The sequence below is a fragment of the Gymnoscopelus microlampas genome (genome assembly GCF_963454915.1).
Source record: "Gymnoscopelus microlampas genome assembly, chromosome: 10".
Classification (NCBI taxonomy): Eukaryota; Metazoa; Chordata; class Actinopteri; order Myctophiformes; family Myctophidae; genus Gymnoscopelus; species Gymnoscopelus microlampas.
In genome coordinates this window covers 4098715-4119991 of record NC_139947.1, presented here as the reverse complement: position 1 = coordinate 4119991, position 21277 = coordinate 4098715, and the positions used below count along the sequence as shown (strand labels likewise).

Here is a 21277-nt window from a genome sequence, read left to right as displayed (position 1 = left end):
ACTTAAGCCCTTTATACTTCATTGTACGAGCAATAGTGGAAATATCTACAAGCTCACAATGCGCTGGGATACGATGCATTGTGACTTAGAAGTAGATCTGATATTTTTGCTATTTTGGAAAATGTTATCTTAGTGGACTATTCTGTTGCTGTTGGTAGTCATGGCTCTCAGTTCCCACCTGATGTTGTGTGGGAGTTCAGACTGCTCCACACCGTACTGAATAACTGCTAGCTTGCATAATGTCTTCAGGCTAGGACTTATATCTAAGATGTACAGGTGATTGTGTGTGGCGCCATCATTGTGTCCCCCAAAGAGGATGATCCGATCTCCCACCATGCAGAAGGACATACTATGCATTGGACCCGGTCCTTTCCCCTTGGGTACAACCTTCTTCCAGGAGAAGGTCTCTTGATTGAATTTCAACACATCAATGAACTTATCCCTCTGGTAGTGGTTATTGTGGCAACAAGCAACTATGTACAGCTCTCCTTTGTAGGCCAACAAGGCCGAATAACCCCTGTGTCCTTCTGGCAGAAGCTGTACAGAAGGTGTGCTCTGCCAGGAGTTGGTCTCTGTGTCAAACACTCTGATGATGTTGTTGTTGTTGTCCTCACCAAATACAAACATCTTTGTCCCGATGATGGTGGCAGAGTGACCTGATGAAACAGGTGGAGTTCCTCTGGTGTTAATTAAAGCCCATACCATCGTGGTGGTGTCCAACTTGTAGATGTCATTTGTGAGCGTAGTCTGGGTTAATCCGCCATGGATAAACATGACCTTCCCCAAGACACAGGCTGAGTGGTGGATCCTCCCCTCTGGAACAGTCCCTGAAACTCTAGGTTTGAACCATCTGTGGGTGTCTACATCAAATGCATTAAGCACATTGTTGTACCCACTTGTATGGTACCCTCCCCAGATGTAGACCGTCTCTTCTACCAGCACCGCTGTGCAGACCCAGCCTCTTCCTCTTCCGGTTGTGACCGGGGTCAACTTCCTCCAGTGTAAAGAGACAGTGTTGAAGACATGCACATCGATCTGAGCCATGAAGCAGATACCTCCAAAGGTGTACACCTCGTGCTCCACTGCAACAGCAACATGATATCTCCTATTTCCTTCGTTCAGATGCAGCGTCCAGCGGAGCATGTCTCACACCGTAGTTAAACTCTTGCTCTGTAAAAGTACTGTCCTGATTATTGGATAATAATAATTATCTTATTATTGGAGTGGCACAAATGTCTCACAAAGGCTGACAAATACACAAGCCAATCAAGAGAGCCGATGACTGTTGACTATTAGTTTTCAGGTGAAGTTGCTACAGACAGTTGACACTTGTTGAAGTTTCTGCTAAATGATGCTTCGTTTGTACGACGATTCATTTTAAAGGACACGGTCGTGATGACGGCATTGTGATGTCGTTGCACGATGATGTCATTACGTAGATTACCCAATGACTTTGATCAACTTGGCTGCCGCCTGGAATATGTTAACAGAACGTCGACAATTAACCGCGACGTCCGTAATTGGGCATTTCATTATGGTCAAACATTCAAAGCTAGCAGATGACGTAAAAATGATGTCCTGTGAACTGGTAGATTGAACAATGTTGAAAACAATGAACAATAGTGCTTAAGTGGTTAATGTAGGGAGCACAGCTGTAAGCATGTGTGTGCAGCTCACACTCACAGGTAGGAAACATAAATATTAGTTTAGTTCTCACTATTGTATCAAGGTCCCTTAACCCTTTAAGACCGTGAACACATCTGCGTGTCATTTCAAGATTTATTTGGCTATTCAAAAATGCCGCGCTATGAGCTTGTAGATCTGATTTTTTTTTTAAATTCACGAAAATTTGAGCAAATATTACGATTTTTTTAGCGGACATTTGTAACTCAAATCTTTGCTTTTGGGGGTCCCTGGAACTCAATATTTTACAAATATTAGCTGAAACAAAATATATATTCCAATATTTGCGCACATTTTCACGTTTTTTTGAACAGCCAAAGAAATCTTAAAATGACCCCCTAAGCCCCCCCCCCCTGGGGGTGGTGGGTGGGTGGGTTTTGGTGCGCTCGACGAAGCCGGATGCACCGCGGTGGAATCACACCCCCAACCTCCGTGGTGGTGGTGGTGGGCGTCTACTTTACCACTGCGCCACCGGAGCGCCCTTTTTTGTTGTTCATGTTTCGCTTCTAACTTCTCACCCATAATGCCGTGCGTGCCCCATGTAGGGCACAGCAGGAGTCCGGGTTGAAAAAAGGTGGTAAAGTCATTATGGTCCAGAATAGGACGGCATGGTTATGCCCGTGGTGGAAAAAGTAGTCAGATATTTTACTTAAAGGGTCTACACCATGAATTTAAAAAATAATAATAATATTTAATATCATATTGTTTATGTCCCTCAAACGTTTTTCAAAAGGTTTGAGCCTAAATCAAGCCTCAGATATACTCATTCCAACTAACTTCTCTCTGGCTTATAAAGCACTTTCACCTGCAATACCACATTGTCCTGTTTGGCACGGGGCGCTATTGAGACAGTTTGTATGCATGTTATCTCCTGGTTCTGTGTGGAAAAAGTAAAAAAATAAAATAAGACAAAAATATGTTTTTCTTTTTCTTTTTCTTTTTTTTTGTTGGAACTGAAAAACGGGAGGAATTGTTCCCCCTGACGTGACGTAGGCAGGGGGACCAAATCAGTTTGGCCTGTTTTTAGACCAATTTACAGAAAACCCCAGATTTGCTGTGAAAGCCTGAGCGTTCAAATTGGGGTATTTTTGAGGATAGAAGAGAGGTAGGGGAGACCAAAAACACACAAAATTGAAAAATTCATGGTGTAGACCCTTTAAGTAAAAGTAGCAATGCCACTGGTGCTTTAATGCCAAAAGTCCAAAAGTATTGGCATCAAAATATAGAGTCAAATATAGTAAAAAATACTAAAATGTTTGAAAATAGCCTATGTACAAAATAGGGCTAAAGTGGTTAAAGTATGTATGTATGTTACAATATGATAATTAATATCTGCAAAGTAACTAGTAACTAAAGATTTCAAATAATTGCAGTGGAGTGAAAGTACAATATTTGCCTCTGAGATGTAGTGGAGTAGAAGTAAAAGCATTGACAATTGAAAACAATCCAGCAAAGTAAAAAAAATACCTCAAAGTTGCACTTAAGTACAGTACTTGAGTATATGCACTTAGTTACTCTACGCCACTGAGGGGGACAAAGTCAGTCGAAAAAAGGAGTGCGTTTGTGAAGAGGTTTGACCCTGGGTCTGGGCGCTCTGGAGAGCACCGCTCCGTCGGTAAAGCGCTCTCTTTCCCAGCGTCTAATATTTCACCCGGTTTGCCATTGGTATTAACCCCGTGAAGAACACATTACAACTTTAAAAAGGTTATGGAATGGAAGAGGAAGGAGAGGAAACGGTTGTCTGCTGCTCCCAGGAGCTGGCTGACATTATAGACATCAGATAATACAAGCTTCATTCTCTGTCTGTCTGTCTGTCTGTCTGTCTGTCTGTCTGTCTGTCTGTCTGTCTGTCTGTCTGTCTGTCTGTCTGTCTGTCCCTCTCTCTCTGTCTCCAGTCGTGGAGTAACAAAGTGCATTTACTCAAGTACCGTACTTAAGTACACATTTGAGGTATATTTACTTGTACTTTACTGGAGTATTTCCAATTGTCTATACTTTTACTTCTACTCCACTACATCTCAGAAGCAAATATTGTACTTTTACTCCACTACAATTATTAGACACTACAATTATTAGAAAACTTTAGTTACTAGTTAGGCTACTTTTACTTTTGGTGCTTTAAGTACATTTTTATGCCTTGATACTTGATACGTAACAGACTATGTCTACATTGCAGTATAGTAGTAAAGTATAGTACAGTTTGGTCAGTCTTTAAGGCCAGGGCAGCAGAGCTCACTTGAGCAGGCAGCTGCCTGCCTTGCCTCTACAGTGGATATGGCCAACACAATGTGCTAATCAACTGTCATTTTCATTAACACGCGCAATTCCGTTTTCACTGTGGCACGGTTAGAGAGAACAGAGAAATAACTTGCTTGTCTTGATAAGCAATCAATTTGACTGATTCTATTCATTAAACACAACTGTATCACATGAACAGACCAGACCAGTTTCACTCCAAACGCAGCAAATACATGCTGAAGAGAATAAGCCAGCAGTAGCCTAAGCCTATAATGCCTTAAAAGTGAGCATGTACACATTTGATGGCACACAGACATCCACAACAAGGAAGCAAAAACTATAAGAAAGACAAATGCCATCTTACCATAACACTAACTTAATGAAAACAGGCATGATTAGTCCAACAGTGGATCGTATTATTTTACCAAAAGTAAACAACTGTCTGCCAACGACATGAAGAAATGCGCTACTGCTGCTAATTAACAATAATGCATTGAAGTTTTGGGGAGAATATGATACCTTGAGAAAGCCATCATTTTGTTCTAATTGCATTGGTGATTATTTTAGAGTAATTTAATAACAGAATAATCAACACTGATAGACATAGAGCCATTCGTGAATTTATTTGAATACATTTATTTTTTTCCTCTGGAGCCAAGGTATGGTAGCTATCATACCTTGCCATACCCAATTGACGCCCCTGCTTTATACCGTGAGTTCACTTTTGAATGCTTGCAAGTACTCCAGTACAAATTTGACAGAGCAACTTCCACTAGCAGTGGAGTAATATTTGACCAGGAGTATCTATACTTTGACTGTGTACTACTTGGGTTGAGTACTTTGTCCAGCACTGTACAGTAAATGAGTTCAGTAGAGGAGAGAACTACTCCCAGTCACTTGGTTCTGTAGCATTGGTTCTCAAAGTTGGTACCCCCCCCCAGGGGTCCTTGGGGGGTACCAGGGGGTACCCACCCAATATGTTTGTAGCGTCAAAATCATTTTAACCACTTTAACCATATTTTATACTTGGGCTATATAAAAAAAGATATACAAGCTTGTAGATCTGCTAAAAAATATATATCTTTGAATATATATATTTTAAAGTGAACATTGTAACTCAAAATATTTTCAGATGGGGGTCTGTAGACAAATACATATCAATGTGGGAGTCCTTGACATGAAGTCAGAGAAGCACTGCTGTAATCTTATTTCAGGGTAAAAGGTGACGACAGACAAACGTATCAGCACTCTAACGGCCCTGTGCGCGTCTGTCTGTCTGTCTGTCTGTCTGTCTGTCTGTCTGTCTGTCTGTCTGTCTGTCTGTCAGTCTGTCTGTGGTGAAGCTGCACGACACGCACATCAATGCCACATGCACTTAATGAACCGAGAGGAACGGTGGGATTAAGGCGTCCCGGGGCGGAGCGCCTCTGGGTATAAAAACACTTCGCTGACACACTCTCCTCATACGGGCTGACGAAAGCTGGTGACACTGTGTGTGTGTGTGTGTGTGTGTGTGTGTGTGTGTGTGTGTGTGTGTGTGTGTGTGTGTGTGTGTGTGTGTGTGTGTGTGTGTGTGTGTGTGTGTGTGTGTGTGTGTGTGTGTGTGTGTGTGTGTGTGTGTTTCTCTCTACTAGCACGCACATACAGAAAGGTAGACAAATGAAAGGATGAACCAACGTTTTAGTAAAGGCCACAGTGTTGGGTCATGAGATTGAATTGAAGTGCGTTCTCTCTGAACTGAAGAGTTGTCTCTGAACTGAAGTTAGTTCTACACATTATAATCTGTGGTGGTCATAGCATAATGATTATTATACACAGTGGTGTAAAGTAACTAAGTACATTTACTCAAGTACGATTTTGAGGTACTTTTACTTTACTGGAGTGGTTCCAATTTGTAATACTTTTACTTCTACTCCACTACATCTCACAGGCAAAAATGTACTTACTCCACTACAATTATTTGAAATCTTAGATTTTGATTATTACAAAACATACATTAACCACTTCAGCCCTATATATATTTCGGCCATTTGAAAATAGCAGATCTACAAGCTCACAATGTGTCGCGACGCATTGTGAGCTTGTAGATGGTCTATTTTCTAAAGATTTTTCATACATTTTATACATTTGAAAACTTGTGAAACGGGACATTCTACATAATGAGTACTTTCTACTTTTGGTACTTTAAGTACATTTTGATACCAATAATTTTGTACTTTTACATTTTGCATTCTGGACTTTTACTTATAACAGAGTATTTCTACATTGCAGTATTGATACTTTTACTTAAGTAAAACATGTGAGTACTTTTTCCACCACTGATTATACTGACTATTATAATCTGTGGAGCATAATGATTCAGTTCATACTCATCAAACCATTCAGTGATGACCTTGTGACCTGTGGACGGGGGCAGAGACCGCTCCCATCAGGACAGAGATATGTCATCATTAGGATGAAGGTGATCAATCAGAATAATGGATTGGTTTGCGGTGATCCTTCTCTCTAGGGCAGACATGTCCAGAATAGGCTCTATGCACAGCAGCCATATTATCACTTCCTTCCCAGGTGTTACCAATGATACTAATGAAGGCTCTGTTCCATTTGGTGTAGCACAGTGGTTTCCACGACCCCCATAACTCTGAGAGTGTACAAATGGAACCAAATGGACCCTTACGGGTCCATTTGGTTCCATTTGTACACTCTCAAAGTTACACACTTGTAAGGGGCCATTTGGAAGCCCATGAGGGTCCCCGGACCCCAACTGTAGACCCACTGGTGTAGCAGAGTGTTTCCAGTGAGCCAACATGCACAATATCAGCACCCTGACTCTGTTTGACCACAATGGAACAGAGCCTTCATTAGTATCATTGGTAACACCTGTGAATGCCTTCATAATATGGCTGCTGTGAATAGAGCCTATCCAGCCTGTGGGCTGATCGCGGCACGAGGCCAGACTGAATATCTCTGTTCATTTTTCAGGAAATGAAAAAAACAAAACAGAGAGTGGAGTTAGGAGGTTTTGTTCATCATTGATAAGAACAGCTGAATGGACCTCCAAGCTCACGATGAGGTTGGAGGTCAAAAGGGGGTGGAGCCTGGAGTCAGCAAAACCAGCTAACTCCACCCCCCCCCCCCCCCCCCCTTTGGTGGAGTTAGCTGGTTTAGCTGGTTTTGAGGATCCAATGGAGTCAGCTGGTTTTGTCAGAAGCGCTTTTTAATACGTTTCGTTGGTTCAATATTTGTTTAATCAACACACAGGCGTAAAGGGTGTTCAATAGCACTGATTTATGAAAATAAATGTAAAAGCTCAAAAATGGAGTTAGCTGGTTTCTGCCCGACAGCAATGATATGGCCTTCCTTCCTAAAATGTATTATTTATGGCCCGCCAGTATAGTCAGTTTCTGAGTGTTTTTAAATGAAATGAACCCGGACAGATGGGCTGTTTCTCACTAGCACATGTTTGAAGGATTCCTGTCTGCTTGTTGTAGTACATTTACTCAAGTACTGTACTTAAGTACAATTTTGAGGTATTTGTACTTTACTTCAGTATATCCAATATCCAATACTTTTACTTCTACTCCACTACATCTCAGAGGCAAATATTGCACTTTTACTCCACTACAATTATTTGAAAACTTTAGTTACTAGTTACTTTGCAGATATAAATTATTACATTATAAAACATACATTAACCACTTCAGCCCTATTTTATACACAGGTTATTTGAAAATAGCAGATCGACAAGCTCACAACGGGTCGCATCACAACACATTGTGAGCTTGTAGATTCGCAATTTTCAAACATTTTAGTACTTTTACTTTTGGTACTTTAAGTATATTTTGATGCCAATACTTTTGTACTTTTACTCAAGTAACATTATGAGCACAGGCCGTTTAGTTGTAACAGAGTATTTTTATATTGTGGTATTGCTACTTTTACTTAAGTAAAATACCTGAGTACTTCTTCAATCTCAACATGTGAGAGAAAGGAATCTTCCGCACCCGGTTACGTTTGGCTACACTGACATTTGAACAAAGGACAATTTACTCAATTGTTTTTTGTTTATTTTTATTCGCCCGTGTCTTACATCTGGCTCCATTGACAACACAGCGCTGTATTTAAATAAAGTCGTCATAAGAGACTGGTCGGCCCCAAAGGTGTTTTCATATTTTTTAACCCATTAAGACCTGGAACGCATCTGTGTCACTTTAGATTTCTTTGGCTATTCCAAAATAGCAGATATACAAGCTCATAGCGAGGCACCGAGTGCCGCGCTATGAGCTTGTAGATCTGCTATTTTTGAAAAACCTTGACATTTTTTTTGTTGTTAGGATTTTAGGATTTTTAACACATCGGGTGCCAGCATTTTTTCATAACAACTTACCGTGGGTGCCAGCATTCTCCCCATTGACTGCGCTTTGCTGTTTAAAGCTTCCGCGTGCGTTACAAGCAAATCCACGAAAAAAAAAGCATCGATTCATGTTGTGCCATGAGCCTGGCTACAGCCTGGAACCATAACATTACCCTGCCGAGTTACAACGGGGGGGATCGCGCATCGCGCATGACCGGTTTTCCCCACAGGAAACAGATTTGGAGATATAGGCGTTTCAAAGTAGGAAATAGACAGGAAGCGGATGGGAAAAAAAAAATTGTTTCCGGTGAGCGATCTGGCACTTCCTTCGCAGGATTACAATGGGTGCTCCCAGAGCTGCTCTAGCCCCGCCCGCGCGGAGAAAAACGAAAAAAAACAAAAAGACTAAACTCACGGTTCAGACCGTGTTCGGCACCCGATGTGTTAAGAATCGCCTCAGGTCTTAATGGGTTAAATACACGGCCCCCCTTTGAAAACAGTTTGTAAAGTCCTGCTCTGAGGGGACAAGTCGAACCCAAACCATGCCAGGAAAATTACCCTCACAGCGTCACAATAAGAGGGATCGGACCCCCTCCCTCAGCGCAGGGGTCAAACCTTCTCTTGGTGTTCACCACACATGCACTCAGCCACCGGTGGGAGAGGACGGTGAAGGATGACTCATCTTTTATCAGCATTTTACACATATCTGGCAATCTGGGAACCCACAAAAAAAAAGAAGGGGAAAACGAGGGGGGGAGGGCACCTCCTCGTTTTTTGTGTAAAACAGGCACTCGGTTTGGCTCCTCCCCTTTCTTTGTCCACTTCCTCCCGTGTGCTTCTGTGTTTGTTTGTTTATTCCTTCCGACAACAACATTACATGTTTAACACATACAGTATACTGCCAATCCCGAGATATCTCGGGACATTAAATCCACCCGTTACCTGCGCATCCCGATATATCTCGGGATCGTCTTTTTATGTGGTTTAATAACGAAAAAAAAAATGTTTTGGTACCATCCTTGATTTTTTTTTTCCCCCATGACGCTTCCGACCCATCCTATGAGAAAATTTCCGACAACCGTTTCCGGTTCGTTTTTTATCTTGAAAAAACAGTTTTTCCCTGGTTTTGGCTAAAGATCATGGTTTTCACACGGTTTAAAAAACGAATGGTAAGCTCCGGTTGTATTTTCTTTTCTTTGATCGACGAACGGTTATCTTCTTTGTGTTTAAAAACGATCTGATAGCCGATCGGATGCTAAGCTAATCTAAGATGGCCGGTGGGGAAACGTCACAGCCAAACGGATATGACGTTTGCAGCCTCTTTCTGCGGCTGATACCACAGAAGAAGAAAAAGGAAAAAAAGTGTAAACATTATGAGGGCTCGTACGTCCGTCGTTGCTGTTTATAAACACCATCCGATCGCGGATTTTAATGGATATAATTTTTTTGTGAACGGTTCAAAAGGCTATAAAACTCAAAAACGCTGGCAGTGGGTGAGTACCTTATGAATAAACTCTGGCAGTGAATGTGTTAAGGCAGTGGTGCTGTCTTGAGAGATTATTAGAGAGCTTTATGCCACCTTTCAGAAATTGAAATAAGGGACACTTCTTGCGAAATATTTTTGGGGTGCCAAACCCCTGAAATGCATAGAAATCTATGAAATCTAAATAAAAATAGAAATAGATCTATGAAATCTATATATAAAAATAAATTCTATACAGATATACAGCCCCCCAAACCCCTAAAATACATAGAAATCTATGCATTTTGGAACAGTTACTATTTATATGACTATAACACACAATACTACAAACACAAGCATTACACTTAGTGTACCATACAAGTCCTATTAATACCATAATCACAAGGAAATGCTATGCTTCAGCCATACACCACACATGTAGTGTGTGGCCTATGTGTGGCAATAGGCTCTATGCACAGCCGCCATTTTGGAGAGAAATTGGGCCTCTTCTTACTTCCTTCACAGGTGTTACCAATGATACTAATGAAGGCTCTGTTCCATTCTGGTCAAACAGAGGCAGGGTGCTGATAGTGCGCATGTTGGCTCACTAGAAACACTAGTGGGTCTCAAAGTGTGGTCCAGGGACCCTCATGGTTCCTTGAAGGGGTGTAACTCTGAGAGTGTACAAATGGAACCAAATGGACCCGGGAGGGTCCATTTGGTTCCATTTGTACACTCTCAGTCAGAGTTATGGGGGTCCTTGACATTTAAAAGTGTGAGAACCACTGTGCTACACTAAATGGAACAGAGCCTTCATTAGAATCATTGGTAACACCTGTGAAGGAAGTAAGGAAGGGGCCCAATTTTTGTCCAATATGGCTGCTGTGCATGGAGCCTATTGTTTACAAAATATGAAAAAGTTACTAAAATAATAATGCTTTGGAAACTTGTGTGAAATAATGTGATGAAGTATGCATGACCTGAACCTGCTAAATGTACCCTTCAACTTATTGTTCATGCCGTAATGACCTCCACAGGTTGTATAGTAACAGTTGAAATTAGGCCTTACGTGTCAAATGTTCAAGCGTGTTCAAATCATGTATTCTTTATCTTATTTCAGACCATTTTCTAAAGCATACAGGCCTTCTCAGGTGCCCACTCTTTTACAAAAACAAAATGCTTTGATTTAATTGACATGATTTCACATACCATGTTAGCCTTTGGGGTCGCTTGGTAGACAAGGAACTGTGTCAGTGTTCCCTGACTTCTATGGTGCCTGCTTCTCACTTTACTGTATGTTGTATACATCATGGATTATTATACGGTGGCTATTACCTGAAAAAGTTTGCCTGGTAGGCTACAGAATCTTCTGTCACACTTCATAGCCCCCGTATTTTTCCCCACTCATTTCTATACTTCTCACGTCTCAGTCTTTAGTTTTATCTTTCGTCATTCAACTTGTGTTCTGAGCCTCAGACCAGTGTTGCCAAATCCGCTTATTTACCGCAACTTTTGGACAAGATTTGACTTGTTTTTGGAGGTCGGTTTGGCCTATTTCGCTCACGAGACTTGGCAACACTGACTCAGACAGCTCACAGTCACACAGCAACGAGAGGGAACCACAATGTCTCAAATAAATCGCCCTGTCATTCCTATTGATTCCCCGACCTTAAAATACGCGGTACAAAGTGCGTCCCGTATGCAGTTCAATACGGGACGCGTCTTTTAGTTTCCAATTACGGGACGATTCCGTGTTTTACGGGACGGGTGGTAACCCTAGTCTGATCACATCCTGGTAGTCGATGCAAAAGTGTTGCTATTGTTCCATATGCACCTGCTTCACATCTGTACCCATGAGGCGACAGAGCATGTTTGGATGTTAATCGCTTAACGGAGCAATCCAGCCATTTTCAACCTGATCTTATGAATGATCAATTTCCATCTGCTCACTCTGTGTCTCATTGGTGGGCTGTGGACAGTTCCGAAACCTGCCTACCAGTGACATCATCGATGGGGATTCCAAGCTTATAGAAACTACAGCCTTTCTCTTCCCGGAAAGTTACAGTAGCATGCTGAAATAGAAGCCATTGTTCTCGCATCAATGACAAATGAAACGTTTGTTTGAAATGACCAAACCTGCCTATAGGCAGCTTCCTGAACTGTCCAAAGCCCTCCTCTGAGACACAGAGGGAGAAGACATAAATGGTGACATCTTATAATGAGCACTAGTGAGGACATAGGCGGCGGGTGAGCTTGACAATTGGGAAGGCTGGGGATCGGCCGTGCGCGAAATCCGTGCGCGTGCGGAAAAAAAATGCGGTTTCTGGTTGGATTCTGTTAGTTTCTGTTGGGTTTTTGGTTACTTTATTTCGGTTATAGGGTTAAGTTTAGGGTTAGATTAGGGTTAGGTTTTTTAATTCATATTTTTGCCTGATTTTACTGATTTATTATTAATTCCCAGAATTTCCCAGCATAACATTTGGGAAGGCTTAGCCTACCCTAGCCTTCATTACCCGCCGCTTATGAGTGAGGACCAATTATATGAAAATACGTTGGAAATGGGTGAAGTGCTCCTTTAATTTTACCCCACATGCTTGTCAGCAGATGCGTTGGTTTTTTCCTCCGCTCAGTTATTCCGGGTTTATTCAGCTTTTTTTAATCCTTCAATCTGTCATGGTTCTGTGTATAAATACATATTCTCTGGCAGAGCGTGGCGCGGTTATTTTCCAAACCATTTAGCCCAGGATCATTATATGCATGTGGATCATTTGCTGTATTGTGTGGAACAGCTCTTTGTGTGGCATGCAGGTGTGTAATTGCGGCTGTGCGGTTATGTGAGTGCTGCTGTTGCGTCCAATCAAACCACAGCCATCAATCCCTTTGATGCACTCAACGAGCGTTGCACACTCAAAGAGCATGCACACACACACACACACACGCACGCGCACGCGCACGCACACACACACACACACACACACACACACACACACACACACACACACACACACACACACACACACACACACACACACACACACACACACACACACACACACATGCACACACGCAACAAATAATCTTTTTTTCTATATCCTGAAAAGTAACAGTTTTGGACTTACAAGGTTTCCATCCGACAGAGACAAAATGACCCTATAGTGTAAGAGGGAATACTCGAATACTGGAAGTCTTTAACCCATTAAGACCTGAGTTTTTTTGAAAGTTTTGAAATTTTGTAACATTTTGAAAAAAACCTAAAAACATTTTTTTTCCAAGATTTTTTCAAAAATAGCAGATCTACAAGCTCATAGCGCGGCACTCGGTGCCGCGCTATGAGCTTGTATATCTGCTATTTTTGAATAGCCAAAGAAATCTAAAGTGACACAGATGCGTTCCGGGTATTAATGGGTTAATGCACATTCTTTTAATTGGAACACATCTCTGCAAAAACGATATTAATGTAGTGTTTCATTAGTGGAACTTCCTCCCATGTGATATGGCACACATAACATACTGTAACCGCATAACCGTTGCTGTCGGGCCCTGTATCTCCATGTTATCATGTATGTTTTTTTCCATAAATGAATGCCGTACTTAGTCACGCAAGAGTGTCACACCAAAGCAGTGAAAATAGCAGATCTACAAGCTCACAAGGCGTCGCGGAGGCGACGCGTTGTGAGCTCGTAGATCGGCTATTTTCTGTATTTTCAATTCATTTTAAGCGAACGGGTTTTGGCAGTGGTTTTTACTTACTTGTACTCAAGTAATGTACTTAAGTACACTTTTGAGGAATTTTTACTTTACTGGAGTATTATTTTTTACTTCTACTCCACTACATCACAGAGGCGGATATTGTCCTTTTACTCCACTACAATTATTTTACAGCTTTAGTTACTTTGGCAGATTTAGATTATTATTACAAAACATTAACCACTTCAGCCCTATATATATATTTAGGCCATTTGAAAATAGCCGATCTAAATGCTCACAATGCGTCGCGATGCGACGCATTGTGAGCATTTAGATAGGCTATTTTCAAAGTTTTTTATTCATTTTGAACTCGTGAAATGGGACATTCTGCACAGAATGACTTTTACTTTTGGTACTTTAAGTATATTTTGATGCCAAAACTTTTGCACTTTTAATCAAGTCAATTTTGATTACCGGACTTTTACTTGTAACAGAGTATTCCTACACTGCAGTATTCTACACTGAAGTAATGTGAGTACTTTTTTCCACCACTGGGTTTTGGACATACAAGGTTTCTACCTGACAGTGTGGTGGCGACGATATAAAAGCGAAGCAACCCGTCGCCTAATTAAATGTAAAATGGCCTGGCGGAGCGCAACCATCCGTCTCGTGCGGGAATGCGTTCAGGTGCGCACGAACTCCGCAGACCTTGTTTGGAGAGAAGCGGAGAGAGAGAAGGGTTTTTATTCTAATTCCCCGTCAGCTGCTGCTCTGCTTGAGGGAGTAATCACCTCACCACAGCCCAGAGGAAGAGGAAGAGGTCATTACAGAGTTTATTACCAGCTCCCTCTTCCAGGTTCTAAGCTGCTTTTAGCCTGTTAAAACCCAGAATGATTAGTTCTCTGTGGACTTGGAGCTGACTTGGGATGTCGGGAACCACTCGAAACCCTATAGCTCTTCTATTTAGAAAGAGAACGTGACTTCACACCGTTGAAAGTAACGGCCGAAAACCTCTCAAGATGGCGCCACCTGTCCAAGGACCTTAATCGGACGGACATATGGACAATAATGAGTTATTTTCCATTTTAATATTAGCTTAAATGTCTTGATTTTATATGCGTTATTACAGCACTGTTATATTTCACCCCTGCCTTAAACGGCGTGGAATCTTTCTTATGTTATTTTAGCAGGCTTAAAAGCACATCTCACAGGAAATGAAACGTTATGCAAGGACGTTTAGGGCCACGGAAAGCCTACGATCAGGATAGGCCTACATCGGTACACTTTGAACTGTGCTTGTAGCCTAAATGAATGCGCTCTTAGTTGATTCGGTAGCTACTTGAACTGGCATTCTTGTTTGAAATGGAAAGCAATAAGCATGCATGTGTAAACTCTGCCCGGAAACCTGAATGAATGGGGACTCAGTCAAATAAGATAGACAGAATAAGGCAAAGACAACAGTTCACAGTTTAGAAGAATGAGCGATTATATGTTGATATCAAAAGGTGTTCAGCACTTAGAATTCAGCAATACAACTGCAGGCATGCCGCTCCTCTTTTTATTATGTATTTCGCTTGATCAAAACAGTTCCTTGGACGTTCCTGACGATCCATCCATTAACACTAAGACCTGGAACGCATCTGTGTCACTTTTTGATTTGAGCTAAAAAAAAAAGCATTATTTTACACTTTGGCTATTCAAAAATAGCAGATATACAAGCTCGTAGCGCGGCACCGAGTGCCGCGCTACGAGCTTGTAGATCTGCTATTTTTGAAAAATCGAGAAAATGTGTGCAAATCTTTGAATATACGTATATTATTTTTAAAGCTAACATTTTTAACTAAAATCTTTGCTTCTGGGGGGTCCCTGGAACAAAATATTTTGAGATGGGTGTTGGCGGCCAAATACGTATCATTTTAGGGGGTCCTTGACGTGAAAAAGTTTGAGCACCAGCACCACTGATATAGAAACATACGATTTTTTCAGAAAACTGTCGGGATTTAGAAGACATTTTGTAGAATCGGAACCTCAGGTCTTAAAGGGTTAAAACGGTCTCTGAAAACGCGTCGGTAACAACAGGGATGTTTATAATATTCAAAGTCTTCATTATGTTTGGGTTGCGTGCTTGTATGCCTGAGCGCACAATGTTCCAGTGTCCACTTTGTTGTGACAGCGGCTCTCTTTGTTGTGGCGCTGAGCTCCGTCTCCCCCTGCGGCCGCGGTGCTAGCCTAGCGGCTACAGGACTTAACAGAACGCGGTCCAGTTTTGCTTCTCGCGTTCAGACCATCCATCAGCAACAACTCGACCACGCCCGCTCTCATTGATCTGCAACAGGATGTTGCAGTAGTTGTCTTAACCCATTAAGGCCTGAGGTTCCGATTCTATAAAATGTCAAAACTGTTTTTTGAAAAAAACTTGTGTTTCTATGTCAGTGGTTTTCAAACTTTTTCATGTCAAGGACCCCCAAAATGATATGAATTTGTCCGCCGACCCCCATCTCAAAATATTTTGTTGCAGGGACCCCCCAGAAGCAAAGATTTGAGTTACAAATGTTAGCTTGAAAAAATATATATTCAAAGATTTGCACACATTTTCACAATTTTTCAAAAATAGCAGATCTACAAGCTCGTAGCGCGGCACTCGGTGCCGCGCTATGAGCTTGTAGATCTGCTATTTTTGAATGGCCAAAGTGTAAAATAATGCTTTTTAGCTCAAATCAAAAAGTGACACAGATGCGTTCCGGGTCTCAATGGGTTAAGAGGGAAGAAGTAATTATGGAGCATAGATACACACAAAATCCATGATCATTGTAATAAAATTGTCACGCTTGGACATGACTTTGATCCCACAAGATGCTGGACGTGGGTGGACGCCCAAGGCAGCTCTTACTGGACTACTTCTAGCTAGGTGTGATGACATCATACTGTAGAACTGTGATGACATCACACTACAGAACTGTGATGACATCATACTGTAGGACTGCTTGTAGCTAGGCACTGTTGATTTTGACGGCACGTTTTGATTCCGTTTTTACTCATAGTCTTTTGAATAAAATTCCATTTAGTTTTAGTCATATTTTAGTCATCTGAAATGTTTTCGTTTTTGTCTAGTTTTAGTCGACTAAATCCACAGTTGATTTAGTCGACTATAATGTATGTTGGCGGTGCCTTGATGGCATCGTAATGGCTGATTTTGCACTTGGTTGCATGCTGAAAATAGCCGATCTACAAGCTCACAACGCGTTGCAGCGCGTGAGTTTTTATTTAGTTTTCGTCAGTGAAAAAAGGTAGTCGACGAACATTTTTCGTCATAGTTTCAGTCGACAAAATCAACTCTGTAGCTTGGTGTGTTGACCTCGCTAGCAGAGAGCAACCTTAGTCTGGAGGGGACCGACCCCCCCCCTTCCCCCCCTCTACCCAGGCGCCCCCGCCAAGCTGCCATGAACCCAGCCAGGTGGAAGCGATGCGATGCAACGGCACGTCTCCCGGTAGTGAGATGTCACTCTCATCACTGTATAATTCACCACGTGGAGAAGCTATTGTACACCACTCTGACGTTCCAAAGAGACACACAGGAGACACCACCACCAAGCCAAGCGTGACCATTTCATTACAAGTTTTATGACCATGACACAGCCTTTTTTTTTGCAGAAGTGATGGATGGTATACCGAATCGCCCCACACCTCCTTCACGCGAGGAGCTTCAGGGTTGTTGTGTTCTTTCTTTTTTTTTAGGAAAAGAAACGACAGAAAATGCAATGTCAGTTTTAATCCAAAACACACATCCTCCTGAACAATGGAAAGCAGATGCAGGAAGGCTAGTTAGTTCCCACTGCCGTTCCCTCCTCGCCATCCCCACGTTATTTTATGGCCTATATGTTTTGTTTTAGAAACCTAAATTCCTTCTTATCACTGGCACGGTCTATTAAACTTGCGCAAGTAGCCGGTGTGGTGCCAAATATCATCAGCATCTGTACAAACAGCCCGTCTGATGGATTTACAAGCAGCACTAACCACAAATCACAATCTCCCGCAACCTTTGGCCCTTTACCCCTACCGGGAACATTATTGGGGATCGTGTGTCTGGATTGTTGCCGATCCAAACTAGACAAGAGGAATGACCAATGTACACACAATTAAAACGCACGGCGTCTCGCTCTCTCTCAGCGAGCGACAGCTAGAGCTCAACTGATGCCAGATTTTTGGGGTCAGATCCCGATTTTTTTTGAGATTTTGGATTGTTGATGTTTTGATTTTTTTCGGTCAAAAAGTGCAAAAAAAGTGCAACATTTTCTAATCAATTTGTGAAACTTAGGTTTGATTAAGGTATCTTTTTGAAAACATTTAACTAGACTTTGTTTTATTGTATTCATCCACTAAAAAAATCTAAAGTAGCCGTGTTGCAGTGCGACTCATTGTGTGCTTGTAGATCTGCTATTTTCGGTGAAGAGATTTGGTTTAGAGACGGAAAACTCTTCATTAACATGAATCCAACATACTAACAGAAAACGACAACAACAACAACAATAATTTACACAACACCGATGATAGTTTGGTTTGTTCGTTTATTTTCACTTACAACAGAATAAAAAAATATCACAAATAATCAGTAAAAATGTGAAAGAGAGTGAAAACCCCACAGGCGCTTGAGAAGTGACATTTTCCGGGAATGTTTGTACATTAATTGTAGGATCAAATTACATCAATGTGGAATATACACATCTATTACAAATAAAACATGAATAGACATGCCATACAGATGGGAAAAATATGAACAATACGGACAATATAACAAAGGGGGAAAAAGCAACAAAAGCATATCCTAACAAAACCTCTGGGGAAAATATTGAATGGACCCAGGTTAATTAAGACTGTCTAACAAGTCTATGAAGCTACAGTGTGTATGAAATCTATGAAAAGACATACATTAACCACTTCAGCCCTATATACATTTTGGCCATTTGAAAATAGCAGATCTACAAGCTCACAATGCGTCGCATGTGAGCTTGTTGATCTGCTATTTTCAAAAGATTTGAATACATTGTATACACATGATACCTTGTGAAACGGCACATTCTGCATAATAAGTACTTTTTACTTTTGGTACTTTAAGTATATTTTGATGCCAATACTTTTGTATGTCGCGATGTGACGCGTTGTGAGCTCGTAGATCTGCTATTTTCAAAGAATTATCTTCAACAAACACAAATCTTTGTATTATAGTCCCCTGGCACAACATATTTTCTGGTGGGGGTCCGGAGACAAATCCATATTGATTCTGGCTTTTTATTTTAACCCGTTAAGACCTGGAACGCATCTGTGTCACTTCAGATTTCTTTGGCTATTCAAAAATAGCAGATATACAAGCTCATAGCGCGGCACCGAGTGCCGCGCTACGAGCTTGTAGATCTGCTATTTTTGAAAAATCGTGAAAATCATTTTTTTCTATTTTTTTTCCCGAAAAACTGTTAGGATTTAGATCTTTTTTTAGAAGCGGCATCAGGTCTTAACACTTCCGTGACTAAGCAATCAATGGGACCGATTTTGAGAATTGAAAGTGGCTTAACTTCTCTCAGGAAGCTCTGAGAAAGTTCCCCTTTCATGACTTTTCCTAAATATATGTTTCAAACCATCTCCGTTTTTTTTTTTTTTTTAAACTCATTATAAATATGAAATACATACCATGTATCCCATCCCAGCCGTTTTATTTCGGCTAAATTGATCTCTCTCCCCCTCCCTAGAGCACTTTACACCTCGAGACCCCCCACAGAGCGGCCCGTAGACAGCAGACTTGCTGCTGCGCAACTATTCTATGTTGCCATGTCTGCTTATTATAAGCGACTTTGGGCGTCTTTCTATTATTATTATTATTATAATGATATATATAATTACATTATAATGGTAATACTTTTCTACTCCACTACAACTCAGAGGCAAATCTTGCACTTTTACTCCACTACAATTATTTGAAAACTTTAGTTAGGCTACTAGTTACTTTGCAGATATAAATATATTTTCATACTTGTTTAGATTAGAGCTTCATGCATGTCCTTTTGTAGATATTTTTTATTAGGTAAATATTTATATAGAAAGGTGTAACCAGGGACTGGGGTTGCAAATTTGCCTCGGATATAAACCCCATTTACAATGCAATGGTTTCATGCCTCACTGTTTTCTTAGGGCACAATGCATGCAGTAACATTTTCATAGACCTGACTGCTTATTTTTCTCGCAAAATTTGGCAACCCTTTCACTGCAGTGTACAGAGTGTTTGCTACTGGATCGCGCTGTTTTAAAATGCTGTGCCAACAGATGTGATCTACAAGCATATGGCTCGGCAGGCAGCGATTGTTTTATGTTTGTAGATCAGATATTTAGCGCAGGAATGAGCACATTTGTGGAACATATAGCGATGTGTTCACTTGTTACGCTGACAAGGAGATGAGAGGGACAGGAGAGGAGACGCTTTCTCCTCAGCGTGAACAGCTGATAGAATGAGAGCTTTACGCTCAGACAATAATGTGAATATTATATAATATAATATTGGTTTGTCAAGAGATATCCATGTGTTTTGCACAATGGAGATCACGTAATCTAACCCTAACCCTAACCCTGGAGTCACGTAATTAGACAGTGGCTTCAGTGGTTCATATAGGCTCCATGTTTCACTGAAGAGTTTAATGTGTGACGCTACAGATCGCGCTGTTTTATACGCTTTTTTTTAAATAAATATTTTACATACAGAATCTGCAGTTACCATTACAAGTTAGCCTAATTTTATAATGTTTGTGTCTGCCTACAACAACAACATTATGTGGGCTCACTGACTGCGCAGAGTGCAATTGAGATGTTAATGGCTATTTAGAAGACAATGGAACCCCCCACTGTGTGGGTGAGAAGGTGTCAGCTAGTCTGGAGCACAGAGGTGAGACAGTAACGAATAGGAGAGCTTGATTTCTTGTTCAAAATGACCGTTTTGCAGGCTGTGTGTTGGATAATGTAACCTCAGTCATGCCAGTGTTAATGGGTTAATCCTTTTTGGTCATCAGGCCGACTTTAAAGGATTCATTTGGGTTTCACTTGACGTGAAAATCTTTGAGAACCACTGGTTTATACAACATTAGGGAAACGAGCCTAACGCAACGACACTTTAGAAACAAGACCAAATATGCAACGCAATTTCATACACTATCTAGTGACGGGGGGGCGGGGGGGTTCTCTCTCTCTCTCTCTCTCTCTCTCTCTGAGCTACGAGGTCCTTGGACTGAAACAAACATTGAAGACCCCCTGATCCATGTAATGATTTGGGTTGTGTAGGGGACGAGGGTCTCTTCGCGCTCTGCGTCACTTGCTTATTCATCAGCCATGCTTGGTGAGTGTGGGGGTCAGGTCCCCTGCAGCACGCGTAGCGGACCACCCCACCCCACCCCACCCCACCACCACGCCGCTTGCTCGCGTTCCTTTTGATTCCCATCGACCCAAAAAAAACACTGATTTGGTTTGTATTGATCTGGAACACGGCTCAATTCCCTGCACAATTTCTAGGGAAATGAAATGAATGGCCTTTGTGCCTTAACCTTCCTCAAAGACATAACGTGATCTATAACACACAGGCAATGTCATGACAGCTTCTGAAATGCTTTGTTGGGGGGGGGGGTTTGGCCTTGTTACGGTTACAACGGAAGGTTATGGAAAACACAACGCAGATATCCTAAACGAGGTTACTTGATTACAGTTTGATACTCTTTGTCTTTCTTTTGTTTGGTTCGTATAGCAGTAACAAGGCCTTTCACAGTGATTACACCATCGCCTAATTGCAATTATTTTAGATCAGGGGTCTTCAACAGGGGGTC

At 41.4% G+C, this 21277-nt stretch overlaps 1 protein-coding gene across 4 annotated transcripts in view; it reads left to right on the top strand.

The window, feature by feature from the left end:
- The window catches only part of scube3 (signal peptide, CUB domain, EGF-like 3), a 259149-nt gene that overhangs the window by 51015 nt on the left and 186857 nt on the right, over positions 1 to 21277 (top strand). The window lies entirely within an intron of this gene.